General features: G+C 41.8%; 1 long non-coding RNA gene across 1 annotated transcript; it reads right to left on the minus strand.

Moving 5' to 3' along the window:
• Nucleotides 1–831: 831 nt before the first annotated feature.
• LOC306655579 lies at nt 832–4,850 on the minus strand. The gene is made up of 3 exons (XR_013762295.1): nt 4,746–4,850; nt 2,512–2,593; nt 832–890 (listed from the first exon to the last, which is right to left on the minus strand). It is a non-coding gene; the product is annotated as an uncharacterized lncRNA (long non-coding RNA).
• Nucleotides 4,851–14,468: the final 9,618 nt, after the last annotated feature.

Here is a 14,468-nt window from a genome sequence, read left to right on the forward strand (position 1 = left end):
GAGCCATTTGTACATTTGTATGTATCTGTTTTCATCACAATACTTTACTGTAGATCCCAGTACCAAGTCATAGCTTGGCATATGTTAAGTGCTGCCCACAATTTATGAAATGGAGGAAATGCTGAATAAATTAAAGAGACTCTGATTTTGCTACCTGGTGCTATAGCACATCACCTTCATTTTTAGCCCAAGTGGTTTTCATTTTCACAAAACGTATTTCTTCAGTTGCTCTTTTACCCTGTAGCCTTTATTTTGAAATATCTTGATAATGCTGATTATTGTAGCAATAGCCCCCAAAATCCAATTTGTGAGCAGCGAATGCGATTTGAGAAAAGCTGAATATTTTAATACCATCAGACAGAAACAAAACCCACCTATCATGAAAATAAATATCTCTTATTGAAACCCCAAGCCCTAACTTTATATCCTGCCACCGTGATTTGTTGAAAATTAATGAATCCAACCAGGAAGGATTAAGAGGTATTTCTACACATACACAAGCTTAAATATTTCATGCAAAACATATCCCACATAGCCATCATCCTCAGATCCTGTAGATAATTAAAAGTACACCAATACACTAGGCTGCATTTGCTGCCAGTAATTTTCAGGGTAGAAAATAATTATTCCGACAATTAGACCCAGAGCAGTGTGCTCCTTGTCAAAGAAGGCCAAAGATGCCTGTGGATGCTTCTGCATCACCTTTTAAGAGCTTAATTAATTTGCTCACTGATAAATCTCAAAATCACCCTGGGAACCCACCTGTTAATAAAATGATGGATGGATTTTTAATTCTAAGGGCTTCTACCCAGCCTCATTTGCATGTTAGAAGTCCTTTGCATTTCTTCCCTGGGCAGCCTCCAACAGTCATTTGCAACATAATGTCATTCCTGTAAGTTCACTTACTCCTATTAGGGTCAAGGCCACATATTCCACCCTGTAGTGGACCAGCATTTTTATATAGACCATTTTCTGCCCTTAAGCAACTGTCCCTCACTAGGGCCTTAGATGTTTTCTTAATTCCATACTAAAGAAGCCCTTTACAAAACAGGAATGTAATCTATCTGACAACAATAGGGCCTCACAGCCCACACGTGGGGACCTGTCTCCCCCTTCAGGGTTCTGTCATATCGTGCCCTTCTCCCAGCTCCCTGCCTAGAGTCTGCCCTCTTGTCAATCAGAATTTCTCACAGCTGTCAAGAAGGCAGATAAAAGTCTTCACTCTGGCAAGGGTCTTTTAACCCCCCACACACCAGCTCAGCAAAGCAAAACAACAGGCCAGGAGGATAGGGGTTTCCATCAGAGGCTGGCCCCAGTCAAAAAAAGAAATGCAGTTTTCTAGTCACCGATGTGCATCTTCTGCCCAATGTTTGTGTAGTATCAACAAACCTGGGCACTGAGGAGTTGGAAAATGTGGAGAAAACGAGACGACTTGCATTCTCCTTCTTTTCCTCCTTCATTCCCCTGCTTCAGTTGCCATTTCAAAAATCGTAGTATGGATTCTACCCTCCAAGGAAAGAGGGCAGGGCAAATGCAGGCAGAAGGTCATATTTACGGAGTGCCAGCTAAGTACCCAGTAGATTGTAACACCACCCTTACATCTGACATTCCCATGAAATGTGTCTGATGATTCCCTGTTGACAGCATCAACTGGAAGTGCAGAGATGTGCACAAAGTCATCCAGAAAGAGGGAGATGGACCACAGAGAAGATTCCAGAGCCAGGACTCTCTATTCCTACCAGCACTTGTTCCTTTCTCCACCCTCCCCCAGAACTCCAGGATCAGCTGACCCCAACATGCATAGCTACACAAGCTCGGACCAAGGCGCCAACAGGAACAAAAGATACAAAGCTAGCTGGTGGCCTTTGTAATCACTTTTCCTGCTATAAGCAACTTCTTTTCTCACTAGTGTTTCTCTGAAACTGATTGATTCTCTTGGAGCGGGAAATCCATGAGAAAGTTCCTTTCCTCTCAAAATTGAGGACTTCCAGTGGGCTCAGCAAATGTGCCAAGCCCCCCACCTACCACCCCCGAGCTCTCCATGGTGAATGGTGGCATGGGGCAGGAAGCAAGTCTGCCAAGTACTGTTCTCAGCTCAGCACTCCCCAGGCAGCTCCCGCTTCCCATGTCAATGCAGAGAGGCCTCTGTGCTCTCTGAAGGCCTGGGCCTTGATGAATATGTGAGAAAAACAAACATTTGTCCCAGAGTCCAGGGGAAAAAAAGGAAGGGAAGCTTGGAGAGAGACTTCCCCCCAGGCCAGCTTGGGAAACCCCAAGGGTCTAATTGACAGGGTTTTAAATAGTAAATACGCAATATAAACCCAGATGGTTCTTTTTCAAAGGAAGCAAACCACTCATTAAGCTGATTCCTTCCTATAGGATCACCTGAAAAACAACAAGAAGGAAACCTTCTCCCACCGCTATCTTGCTGCCAAATTCCATTCTGTTCTTCTGACTGTGCAGAAAAAGAGCCAAGTCCAGTAGATGAGAGGAAGGGGACGGATTTCTTACCGATTTGTCTTCTAGGGTGAGGTTGGTGGTAGGGATGTTGTTGGCTCCCTCTGGACCCTGGGTTCAGTGTCAAAGTCTTTTCCTGAAAGAAGATCCAAAGAAAAATGAGGATGGAATCTGTTGAAGTCAAATGACCCAGAGAAAGTCAACAAAGCAAGTTTGGAGATGAACTGGAAAAGAAAGGCACAAGTCAAGCAGAGCTTCCTTCTTCCCCTTCTCACCCAGTTCAAACTGCCCTGGCCTCAAGTGCTCCAACAAGAAACCTGAGCAGGGCTCAGGAAAGGGCAACTGAGCATGTACACCTGGAATCATGGAGACCCCCACCAGAGAGATGTGAAACCGCCCACCTTGCTTACTCAGCTTTCATTTGACTTACTCCTGCGTGTGTGGAGACCTTGGACACAGTTCAGACAGACCTAAGATTCTCCAAATTCCAACACTCTTCCAAGAGGCCTTGTGATTGACAGCACTGTACCTCAGGGACCCTTATGCACCTATTTCACCATTTCTAAACACCACCTATTGTAAGATGCACTACTGTTTTAAAGACCACTAAGATGGAAAAAAAATGCTACCATTGAGACCATGACATGCCATCAATTTTTAAAGCAGACTGATTTCAGAGATGTTAATAGGCACCAAGAAAAAAAAAAAAAGAGCATCTTAGAATCAACAAAATACATGAATAGCTGACATTTACTGGGAACATAGCCGGTGCCAGGCCTCGTGCCAAATGTTTCCCATGGATTATCTCATTCACTCCACAACTATAATTATCCCCATTTTTCAAATGAGGAAAGCAGGTCTTCAAGAGCTGAATTAACTTGCCCAATATCACACGGCATGACCAGGATGTACATTTAAGCCTGTATGAGTCCATAGCCTAGCATTTATACTTGGGGATTCTCAAAATCTCCTGGAATGGATCTTGAATATATAGGTATTCAGCCCTCTACTCCAGTAGTTTCTGATTCAGTAAGTCTGGAGTGCTGTTGACAAAACTGCATTTTATACAAACATACCTACAAGTCATTCTGTGGAGGTGGTCTGCAGTTGATGCTTAAAGAAACTAAAGAATGTCTTCATGTACAGGTTCATAAATATCAGTCCTGGTTTTGGCTGCCACATGCAGAGAAATCAGGGTCTACTGAACCCAGAGCAGGGAAAGTTTGCTTCTTTTCAACGCTGTGTTCTTGGAGCTATCCTGCCGTCCTCAGCACAGCTTAGTACCCCCACAGCAAGTGATGCAGCCTCCAAAAGGTAAAGACAATACTAATTCCTTCTATTAAAACAGTCACTGGCTCATCACTGGATGATCATGGACTTTGGACAGAGGGACATAGGTTTCAATCACAACTCCGCTACCCTGGCCTCACAACTCTGAGTCTCTGCTCATTTGTATAATGGGCATTACTAATAATACTCCCTTTAATGGATGGTTGTAAAGATAGCATGGAATCTCAGGCTTTAAGCGTTTAGTACAATGCCTGACCATTATTAAGAACTCAATAAATGTGAGTTCATTTCACTTCCTAAAACTTAAACATATACAATGCTGGGTTTCCACATCAAAGGAAAATACCTACATGCAGAAGTCAAATAGAAGGAACAATGAATTCAAAACCAGAGCAGATAATCTTTCAGTTATTAGTTCCTAAGCCTTTCTAGCAACAGAGCAGTTGTTAGGGATACTGGCACTAGATTGCTGGAATTTGCATCCTGGTCATGTGACCTTAAATTGATCTCTAATCTTGGTGAAAAACCAGTGAGACTTTAAAATAAGCTAAAAATATAACAACTAGGTGTTCTGACTAGTATACCCTATGCGTTACCTGCCTTGCATTCACCTAAAGTTATTTTCCAGTTTTCTGTGTTACAGAAAATGCAAGTGTGTAGTAATGCAAGTGGTTCTTGTCCATGGAAATGCAGATGTACCCTGTGGAGAGACAATTTGTCATTGCCCTGTGGATTCTTGATTGCCTGTGTATGTTCTGGTCTTTGAATTTTCCTTTGAATAGGTTATAGCATCTTAGTTACTAGATCCCTCATTAATTAATGAGCTGAATGAAATCACAGAACTGAGTCAATTTTATATTAGTATAAGAGTCACAGTGTTACTTTTTGAAAACATTTAATATTAGACGCCTCTGTTTTTTCATCTTGTGTTAGTCAGTTTCTCTGACAAATACCTGAGAAGAATAACTTTGAGGAAGAAAAGTTTATTTGGTGCTCACAGTTTCAGAGGTTCATTCCATGGACTGCTGACTTCATTGCTCTGGGCTGGAGATGAGGCAGAAAGGTATGACAGAAGGGTGTGGCAGAGAAAAGCTGCTCAGCTTATAACAGGCAGGAAGCAGAGAGAGTTGGAGCAGCCAGGGACAAACTATAATCTCCAAGCCACGCCTCCAGTGACCTCCTTCCTCCAGTCACACCCCACCTGTCTACAGTTACTGGGTGCAGTAATCCATTCAAATTATTAATCTATCAAATGGATTAATCTACCCATTAGGTTCCAGCCCTCATCATCTAGCCATTTCACCTCTGAACACTCCTCATTGCCTAATAAGCTTTTTTTTTTGGTAACATAAGCTTTTTGGTGGGGACATCTCATATCCAAACCGTAACACATCTGCATGATGAAGACAATAAAAATGTTCATGTTACAAAGTGGTTATGAGGATAAATGAAATAGTCACTGTGTATGGTACATCATAGGTACTCAACAAGCTTTGCTAAACATGTCAATTAAGCTGTCAAAATTGAGTAGCGATTAATGAAAAGAGTGTTCTCCAACAATTTTTTCTTCAACAGTTAATACTCATGATTGCTTCTTTACTTGTGAGCACTCACAGATCAAGTAAATAAACAAACAGCAAATGAATATTTATTTCTAAAATTTGGTGAGGTACAATTATGACTCATTTCTCATTTTCTTGACTGTTGTCAAGAAAGCTTTCCCCAAGACAGGAAGAACATGACGGAGAGAGTTAAACAGGCAGCAATGCAGGGGAGGCAGGACTGAGTTATATTTTAGAAATACATAGGGCAGGCTGGGGAGATAGCTCAGTTGGTAGAGTGTTTGCCTCACAAGCACAAGGCCCTGGGTTCGATCCCCAGCACCCAAAAAAAAAAAAAAAAAAAAAAAAGAAATACATTCCAATATCATAGGAGATGCACCATGCACACTGACTCTAAGGATGTTCTGAGCTGGAGAGGTGACAGTAGGGGGATGATAGCTCAGACAAAGGGACAGGCCAGTGAAAAGACAAAGAAAGGTGAAAACACTACTGATGGAGGAAAGAGCAGGGGTATCTATTTGCTTGACATGTTGAGAAAGAATGGCACAGAGCTAGAAAGGCAGCTCAGGGGCACATGACAATAGCCCTTCAGTATTGACCTCTCCAAAGTTGGTTATAAAGACAGAGGAAGCTAAGACCAGAGAAGTTCAAGGATCTAAAATAATGATTTTTTTTTTTTTTTTTTTTTTTGTAATCACTAAAGCTGGGTTTCCAAAAACCTGTATTTTTCCCACCTATGTAGTATTGTCAAGACCTAAGAAACAATCAGAAAAGACAACTGAAAGCCTTAACACAAACAAATTCCTAGGATACATCTAAGTCCTGGACTAAGTATCTCTTATTTATGGGGGAAACAAATAATTGTTCTCTGGCAAGTCAAGGATGCCTAAGCCTCCTTCCAGTTGTTGCTTAGCATGGACTCTGTTAACAAATAAGAGTTCATGGAAGTATTTGTTTCCTATCCTACTGTCTGTCATTTTCCCAAAGCTATTCTTCACCAGGGAAGCAGCAGTCACTCACCCTTTCCCACCAACTCTGTCCTCCCCAGACCAAACTAGATATACATTACTGGACTGCATGAGGGCTGGTACAGAGGAGATATTCTTAAGCCCTATTTGACCTTCAGTCATCCAGAGCTCTGAAGGGATTATAGCTAGGAGGATCCTTACAAGAGATTAAGAGGGTTTCCTTGTTTAATCAATTCTTTCCTTTGTCCTGAATGAACATTTCCCCAGCAAGAAGATGGCCAGGGGATACCTACATGTTCTGTTCAAGTGATGGCCAGCATCTGTGCAGAGCTGCACGTGAGAAGCAGCTAAGTAATCTGATATGCATCACAGAACTTCAGAATGTTCACACCAACTGAAATATAAGCACAAATAAAGGCTACTTTCTCCATATTTCTCATTATCAAATGCAAGTGGTCAACTTTAGATTGCCAGACTGAAAATGTTGGCAGGAACATGGGCTCCAAGAATCAACTCCATTCAAGTTATTCCTACAACTTTCCAATATGGCGGCTGGTATCCCAAGTATGGAAGTTGGGTCTCTTCCCTTCCCCAGTTACTCACACCTGAGCACAAATTGGAAATGAAAGTTAATCCTGCAGCACATTTCCTAGGAACACCAGCTTACATTTGGACCTTAATTATATGTTATATCCAAAGCTAAGGCTTTACCATACCATGGATCATGTAAGAAGGAACCCAGTTTTGACCATAAGGGCAGAATCACATAAAATTCTAATAATAACTCTGGAAGCAATGTTGAGAAGGGGAAGTTAGGAGGCTTATAGAAATCTCTTGATAGTCAAGGCAGTTGCATTTTATAACAACGTCCACATGGGTTATCCAGAATAGTTTCCTTGTAAATATGCCAATTTATATATCTTGTGGGTGGGAAATAATTATTTTATAACCTATTGTTTCCCTTAGTTTTGTGTGCAGTGTGTGTATATGTCTTTCTATATCAGCAAATATATAATGACATTATCATTTTCAAGAACACTATACTATCCATTTAGATGATGTGCTATTTATTTATCTATTTATTTAATCTACTGAGAGAAAGAGGATATTTCTAGTGAAGTAGTGTTACAAACATCCTGGGACCAAAATCCTTGTGCATAATACCTCACTTGCTTCCTAATTATTTTTCTAGGGAAACTATTCCCTATAAGTGGAATTGCTCTATGATGTGTTCACACTTTTTCTAAGGATGTTGTTGAGCCACATTGCCCAAAATCCCGTGTACAGACTAGATCAATTTAGCCTATCCCCAGCAATTTAAGAAAACACCCATTCCCCACATTCTCACCACTCTGGGCATTGTAAAACTTTTTGATCTTTGTTTGCACATTTTTAATAAAGCACAGGCTTGTTCTGCTGCTTCTTGACCTCTAATGTGCCTGGACAGATACTCCACCCAAGGGAGCGGACAAGCAGGCAGAGCCAGGAACTCTGGGTACAAGGAGCTCCTTTCCTTGGCTTTTCTATTCCCAGGCAGAAAATGAAAAGGCCCCAGGGAACAATCTCTTTCTGTGTCAACCAGAGGTTGGAGAAACTCGAGGGAAAGAAGGGGCCAAGGGCATTTGTGAGGCGCACCTCCTTCACACTCCCAGGTGGCAAGCATTTCACTCCCCCCTCACTTCCTCCATGCCAAACAACATCTGCTGGTGAAAGCCACTCAGGGAAGAAAAGGGAAAAGCAAACACAAGGGTGAGAAGGGAACAGCTTGGTCCTGCAGGTTAGAAGGGCAGTCTGTTCCCACCGGGACCCCCTTTCAGCTGCAAACTGCTGTATTTGACATTTCAATGCAATCCGGGGGAGGGAACCAGGAGGGAGAGAAGAGCAAAGAGATGCCTGGTCCCGAGACCTGAATAAGGCCAGGGAGACAAAAAAATCCCCATCTCTTTCATTTGGCCACTTGTTCTTTCTCCCTTTTTTTGCCTCACCAGAATGTGACATTCAGAAGCAAAAAGGGTTTTCTCTCACTCTTTCTTTTTCTTTTCCTTTTTTTTTTTTTTTCTTTGACATTTAAAAACAATGTACACTTGGATGCATTGAAAGTTGGGGAGGGATGGGGGAGGAGATTGTCTCTGGAAGAATTGAACCTCAGGAAAGCTGCTTTCATCTTCCTTGTGACGTGTCCTGGCTGCCGGATTCCTTTTCATCGCTTTGGAGAGGAAAAGTGAAAAGACTTGGATTTTGAAAACAAAAAACGTGAAGTCTACCCTATGCAGTGAATGTGCTCTATGGTGGGGGAGGGAGCTGCCTGTTTCTTGGGAAGGATCTTAGTGTTCTCAGGAAGATAACCTCAGAGAACAATAGCAAGGATGCTTTGGATGGGGGTTAGGGTAAAGGTGGGGTCCAAGCAAGACTTTTCTTCCTGCACCCATCCCTGAGTCTGAAAATGCTCTAAAGGGATAAGGACCCTTAGGCCAAGAATACACCAAGAGTCTGCATCCACCCATTCCCTGAAGATCTGCCTCTTAGATACACAACTGAGTGGAGGACAGAATGCGCTCTACAATCAGGCTTGTCTCTGCAGATACTCCCTCCCTCTGCCCAGTTTGCAGATAAGAAAAATGAGGCCCAGGATGATTAAAATGAAACTTAGTGTCTCCAAGTTGGGTAGGCAGGGCTCAGGACCAAAGTATTTTTTCTTCCAGTGCAAGGAGCACCCCATCTGATGGCCTCCCCCTGTTATAAGAGACTGAGCCATATCACCTCAGGGAAGTCAGCCACACAGCAGCAGCAGCAGCAGCTGTCTCCACCCCAGTAGAACAGAAATAGCTGGGAAATCAAGTGATGTGTCCCCTGGGGGAAGGCTGGAGGGGGGAATATCAATAATACTGGGGCAGGAAATGGACAGGCTTGAAACTGAGGAGAAAGGACAATATTTTTACTCTGAATTCAAGAACTTCAGGTGGCCACCCTGGAGAGGTGAGGTTTCCTGACCTGTCACCCTGAACCCTGAAGACACCTGGGAAGAATGGCTGTTTTCATAGCCTGGAGGGTAACCGAAGGAGTCCAGTCCATTAGGAACCAGGCCCAAAGCTAAGCTAAGCAGACACCATGGCTTCTGCCCCCAGACCCACAGTGGCAATGCTCACTGGGCCACATGGCACTTGACTCTTGAGGACAGCAACATGCTGGGGCCAAGGGCATGGAAGAACAGCATTCTCCAGTTAGACTAAGGGAACAGGAGTCCTTTACATGTACATTTTAAAAGATGTGAACGTATTCTTTACTCAAGCTGGTTAAGTGAGACATATGGATTATATAAATTCATGTCTAGACCCTTGTCACAGTATTTTAAATCCCTTTAGTCTCCATGTATGACCAGAGAGGACTAGACTGGATATTTTAAAAATCCTTTTCCTTCACTAGAAAATATTATGTAATGGAATGGACCATTTTTTTTTTCAAACAAACTTTTAATTATAGAATGGTTTTGGACTTCCAGAAAAATTACGACAACACTGCAGAGAGTTCCCATATACCAAACCCAGAGACCCTGTTGTTCTTTATCATGTTATTCTTTAGGATGGTACATTTTACAGCTAATGAATATATATCAATTCATAGTTAATAACTGAAGTCCATACTTCATTTGGATTGCCTTAGCTTTTTATTAAATGTTCTTTTTCTGTTCCAGGATCCCATCCAGGATACCAAATTACATTCAGATGTCATGTCTCCTTAGACTCATCTTGGTTCTGTTTCCTAGATTTTCCTGGTTTTTGATGACTTTGACAGATCTGGAGGGAACTAATCAGGTACTACATAGACAATCCCTCCATTGAGATTAGTCTGATATTTTTTCTTATGATTAGATTGGGATTATGAGTTCAGAAGAAGAACCACAAAGATAAGTATTTTTCCTATCATGTGGTATCAAGGTCACATACTTAGTATGATTATCAGTGTTTTTGTACACCTTGATTACCTGGCTGAGGTAGTATTCTTTAGGTTTCTTCACTGTGAAGTTACTCTCTACCCCACTCTCTACCATCCCCTTTCTATACTGTAATTTTGGAAGAAAATGATTATGCACAGCCTATACTTAAGGGTCCAGAAATTATTTTCCATCTCCTATGTGAAGTGTCTACATAAATTATTTGGAATTCTACATGGGGGAAATTTGGAAGAAACCATTTTTTTTAAATGAAGGCTAAAATTACTTATTTAGTATTTGCATTTTTAAGAAATAGGTGGTACAGTATATCAGGAGTTTACCAAATTGTGTTCCACAATGCTGTAGGACTCCAAAAAGGAATTGTAAGGGCGTCAGGATGTTAAATTAAATTTGACCTGAGGAGATCCCGATACAGGAGTCCTTATGAAATGAACTATAAACTAATTTAGTGCATAACTGATGTGAAAAACTAATTCAGGATTATATTTTTGCAACCAATAGCTGAGTGTCAATCACCCAAGCATCAGTCAATCATAGGTAGCCAATTGTTCAAACCATAATCAAATAAGGCAAATGCCAAGGAATGACCAATTAGTTTTCTCTGAACTTCACTTCCGTTTCCTGCCCAGCATTTCCATTTCCTGTCTGGAATTTCCATTTCCAGTCTGGCATTTTCTCTTTCTGTCCAGACAGAAGACAGTTTTGCAGACTAAAGTTCTTTGAACCTGTTCTTGTTCTGAAGCTTCTGGAATCATGAAGAAAAACCAATTGTGATCTAAACTAAATCTGTTGTAACTTTGTCTTTTAACAAAGGGAAGAGAGGCAGTAAGCCTGGCTCTAGTCTGTAATATCCTATCACTCAGGGCAACCCAGTATTTTTTATTTCTATTTTGAGTATCCATATACAATGCATTTGGAGATAACATAATTTTGCTTATTTAAAAAAAAAGTTTGGAATACTCTGAAAGAGGTGGTTACCTTGGTTGACTGTGAATGTCTCTATCACAATTTACTACCCTCTGTGAACCTTATTAGAGGGTTACAAATTACACAGACCCTGTTTTAAAAGAGAATTTAAAATGTTCTGTAAGAAAATTGGGAGGGGTGGTTCTGATTTTCCCTGCAGAAAATACTGGGTCAAGGAGAAAATCATGTTCAGGTATGAAACCTGCAAGTCTAGATCAACTACGATAGGTGATGTGAATATGAAGAGCTGGCCCTCTCAGTAGTCCTGACTGTGTCATCCATTTCCTATTGAAAGAGGTGACATGAATGGCCTAAAGATCTAACTTTACAAAAGGTTAAAACCTCACCTTTCTTCTTTATTCAAATATCCCCATGCAACCTGAGGTGTGTGTTGGAGTTGCTTTGAATCACCAGGCAACAGTAATCCCACTAAATTATTATTCAACATAATTTTCAAAAGTGCTGGATTTGAGATGATGCAGCTGAAGAAGCCAGCAAAGTGCTTTCCTGAGAAGTATCTCTTCTGTCACTTTCTAAAGAAAGAACAGATGTTACCACAAAGGCAGCTGGTTGGGTCCCAATTTTCCTGTCCAGAGAGAAAAGACCCTTTTATATTAACACTTTTTAATAGATGGTTTGGGGAGCAATTAGCCAAGTACACTAGAACCCATCAAACCCTAGGGGAGATAGTCAGCATGGTTTACTGTGCAGGGCTTTGCTTGATGGCCAGATTGAAGTCTTAGCTGCAACACTTGAGCAGGTGACTTTACTTTTACTTGTGAGCTTCAGTCTCCATGTGTGTATAATGACAATAATAACACCCACTCGCCACAGCTGCTATGAGGAGCAATGAGATGGGATACATAGTGTCTGGCCCAAGTGCATGAGAGATATTCATATGTTTAAAGGATTAGAAAGTTTGGTTTTTCCAGAGTGGCAGGATGTGCAGTGCTAGTGATTAAACCCAAGACCTCACAGAGGGGTAGGCAAGCACTCTGTCACAGAGCCAGCCCAGTACAAGTTATTTCTAAGTACCTCATCTATAGAACCTATTCCTCCACCCTAATAAAAATTCTAAGGCACCATCCACGAAGAACACAGCTGGTACTACCTCCATTCAATGAAAAATTGATCATGGAGCAATTTTCCTCCTTTGGGTCTGCTTTCCAAGGAAACAAGTGACCTAGGGAACAAGAAATTGGGAGAACATACCAGGAAGAGGTTGCATCATTAAAGCAAACCTTTACCCAGCAGTCGGAGTATATCTGGATGATGGTTCTAAGCCCTTTCCATCCATAACTTTTAGTCTTGTCAATAACTCTAAGTAATAGAGACTAGTGTTATTATGCATTTTCACAATTGGGAAACTGGTCATCATTACAGTTAAGCAACTTACCCTACCCCAAGTGATTGGCAGTTCCAACCAGTTCTAACCCAGGGAGTCTGACTGCAAAGCCCATTCCCACAATCCCTACTTCTTTTAGAGCACAGGAAAGTTCATCTTCCTGGGCACACAGTAGTGCTCCTTTGGTACAGAGAACTGTGTGCACACAGGCCAGATTTATACGTAATAAGACAAGACTCAAGCTGCTTTGAGCAGAAAAGGAATTTAAGTGTCTAAAGTCAAAAGTATTTTTTTAATGCAGCAAATACAGAAAATATCTGGGAAGGGAAAGAGCTGTTCTAAATCTAAAGAGACTAACAAATATGAGCAGGGGGTTGTCAAAATTTGAATAAAAACTAGATATTTAATGATATTGCAGAATTGTTCAGTTTCTGACAGTGACAGTGGTGTTCTGAAGATGGAGAGCCTCCTTATTCTTACAGGGCTAAAGGACCATGATGTGGGCAACTTAATTTCACAACCTCAGCAAATGAGAATGAGAATGAGAGAGAGAAAGAGAGGAGAGAGGATGCTCACACATACGAAAAGATGTTCTCAAATTGTCAAATATTGATAAAGACATAGAGATGTTCACTTTAGTATTCTTTCAGTTCCAATTGGGATTGAAAATTTTTCAAATGAATATTAAAAGTCGGAGGAAAAACCTCTCTCTATGTTGACTGAAGATCAACACTCCCAGTCCTGATGCGGAACAGTGGCAGAACACACTACCACATCCAGTGCCTCCCAGCTTCTGCCACCAGCCCCACCAGCACTGGCCACTTGCCATTGCCCCTGTGAGAGCTTCTTGTAAGTCCTTCCCAATCCTGGTTCAGACTCTGGGGCGGGTGTGTCCAATAAGTGTCTGCTTCTTGGGTACAAAGGGAAGCCCAGAAGGAGTATCAATCATTTCAACTTCTACAGACAAAGGCAGGACCCGTGGGGTGGAGAATTCCCAGAGAAAGAGCCTCAGACTGGGGGTAATCTGTGGGTCTCCCTTATTGTGTTGACTCCCTGGGGTTCAGAGTTTCATGTTTCTCTCACTGCCGTCCTTAGTCATTTTGATAGTTACTCTTACAATGAACTATTTGGTTCTTACACTCTTCTCTTTGCTCCTTTATCATTTTCTTTGCTTTCTCCCTTTGTTAGCCAGCTCCAATTCTTTACTCACTTGTTTATTTATTGGCAAATGGGTCAGCTCTCAACATCAGAGGAGTGACTGAATTTGTAAGGTGCATGCACAGAGCATGGCTGCCCACTGCCCACCTGGCAGTCCGGATTCAGCCAGTCTTTTCCATCACTTAACCTGAAACTGAGTCCCCAGCCCCTGTAAGTGTCACTTTCCTCCTCTATAATGGGACCAATTTTGAGCATTATTGTCTTTTTCTTACCACCACCTACAAAGTAAGAGTAATTCAATCTTCACTTTAAAGGTGAAAAAGAAAAGGTGAGGGCCTTACTCAGGCCACCCGATTAGCACACAGGCATGGGGAGACCCAGTCTGACCGGACTGCAGTTGCAATCCAGTTGCCCATGGCCCAAGAAAGATTTCGGGAAAAAACAGCAGTTCAAGGGCCCAGGGAAGTGTCCGTCACGTCACCTGGAGACTCGCAGTTATGTAGGCTCCCTTCCTCTCTGCCACTCTCTCCACAATCTTCTGTAAACTACTCGACAAACCCAGGTGGATAAACTAAAGCCATGTGATGTGATATCAGAAACCTTTCAGCTGATGGGGAAGCTCCAATCATGCAGTTTGCCTCTCAGGTGTTTTTATCAGCCTAATGGGTTTTCTAAAACAACACCATTCTTCACTAAAGAGTAGGATATTGATGACATTTCTTTCCTTTTCGTGTGTGGGCTTTTTTATTTTTACTTTTGGTCTACTGATA

Source organism: Sciurus vulgaris, assembly GCF_902686455.1.
Source record: "Sciurus vulgaris genome assembly, chromosome: 2".
NCBI lineage: Eukaryota > Metazoa > Chordata > Mammalia > Rodentia > Sciuridae > Sciurus > Sciurus vulgaris.